Raw genomic sequence first — 2,170 nt, forward strand, 5'->3', positions numbered from 1 at the left:
CTCAGAAATTTAGGTCAGCTCTCTCCATCAAGTTAAACATGAATCTGAAGATACACACAACTAGGTTTCTCTGAAATGTGTTTGCCGAATATTCAGAAACAGCCCTATCTTACGAGATGAACATTAAGACAACTATAAAGAGTAAAAGAAGCATGGACGCTCTGTTCGGATTCCGTAGACGCTCTGCCCGCGGGGAGGCGGTGCATGGCCCCCTCTTCGTAAGCGTGGGCTCACCCCAGAGTACAGGGCAGGGCGGGGAGCAGGGCTGCTGCACGGTGGAGAAGGCTGGCAGGCACTGTCTCAGCCAGACGGTCACTGTCGAGTCACAAGTCATACTGACGGTATGGACACATGACATGATGTGACGAAAATGACACTTTATATCTGTGATCTCCCCGCCCACCCAGTTTAATCATGAGAAAAACATCAGACAAATTGCAGTAGAGGAGAAAGCAGAAAAATGGCGAACCAGTATTCGGGGGATGGGGGGGAAATGCCAAGTTTATCCAAAAAAAAAAGGAAAGTATGAGAAACTGCGACAGTCCGGAAACATCTGAGGAAACGTGACAACTAGTGAGACTGGATGACATCCTGGAACAACACCAAACAAGGACGTGAAGTCAATACGAAGGGTCCGCAAAGGAATTACGGAGCTTCGCGAATGACGTGTCCATGTTCGTTCATTAATTGTTACAAGTGTCTCACCCTAATGCAAGATATTAACGACAGGGAAAAACAGAACAAAGCTGGATGACATCCTGGAACAACACCAAACAGGGACGTGAAGTCAATACGAAGGGTCCGCGAAGGAATTCCGGAGCTTCGCGAATGACGTGTCCATATCGTTCATTAATTGTGACAAGTGTCTCACCCTCATGCAAGATATTAACGACAGGGAAAAACAGAACAAATGCAATTATGTGGGGTTTAAAATATAAGACCAAAATTAACATTCGAAATCGGAAAAATGAATTTAATTATGCCGCACACTCTAGGGCTCGTTTTATGACTTTTTCTGGTAATATTTGAATCATTTTACCTGTTAGAAAGAGTGACATATCCTTAATTCAAAGGCTGCTAAATAGTATAAATTGAGAAGTTGCAAAAGAGATAAAAATGGTCATTGACTCGAATTAATCATTAGATTGTAGTGGGATGATTCAACCGTTGAAAAGTCACAATAGGGGTTTACAAATACAGTTCGCTATGATCTTGTTTTGTGTCATAGTTGTGGTCTAAATGGAATAATGGAGATGGTAATTTTGGATATCGTGCCATTGTAAATAATAACAATAATAATAATAACAATAATAATAATATAATAATAAAAACAGAAATGCCTTAAACAAGATGAAGCTTATTTCTTTTGCACAGAGCATTTCTGTCCGTTCAGCAGTCCAAAGTCGGTTTACTCATTTTTAACACATAGCTTCCTTCTGTGGGTTTCATTTAGCTGCTCAGATGGTCACCACGGACCAGGCAGCAGTGTGTGTCACACGAGTTCCCCTTCCAAGCATAGCGTGGGAGCCCCAGGCAGAGCTCTCCTCATGTTCCACCGACCAGAGCCGCGTCCTGCTGTCTACGCCAGCGTGAGAGGCGCTAAGAACTGTCTTCTCTCCGTTAACCTGATGATTAATCTGATCACCTGACACCCGGCTAACGCTAGGAACTTCTGTCATCAAAGAAAGAGGGGAGAGTGTGGGTATCTAGCCATCCTTGCTGCAGTCAGCCCGGGCCCACGAATCCAAGACTCACCTGTAACACCTGTTAACGCGCCGACTGTGACTCATGACACCCGCGATGGCGTCAGGGGTCGTGTTCTAATGAGCTCCCCAGTGACGCTGAGCGCGAATAATTGACTTTCAAGATTCCAGCCTGTTTCTTACCTAGAACTGCTTTTGAGCCAGATCTGAAAGAGGCCACTGTTCAGGTTAGTAGTGCTTTGCCTCTTTGTGTTTTTTTTTTTACTTGTATGTAGGATGGTGATGGAGGTGGTGAGAGAAATCACACACACACACTCACACACACACTCACACACACACAGACACACACACTCACATACACACTCACACACACTCACACACAGACACACACACACATACACACACTCTCACACACAGACACACATACACACACACTCACACACACACACACACACACACCCACACAC

The sequence above is a fragment of the Pteropus alecto genome, unplaced genomic scaffold (genome assembly GCF_000325575.1).
Source record: "Pteropus alecto unplaced genomic scaffold, ASM32557v1 scaffold53, whole genome shotgun sequence".
Lineage (NCBI taxonomy): Eukaryota > Metazoa > Chordata > Mammalia > Chiroptera > Pteropodidae > Pteropus > Pteropus alecto.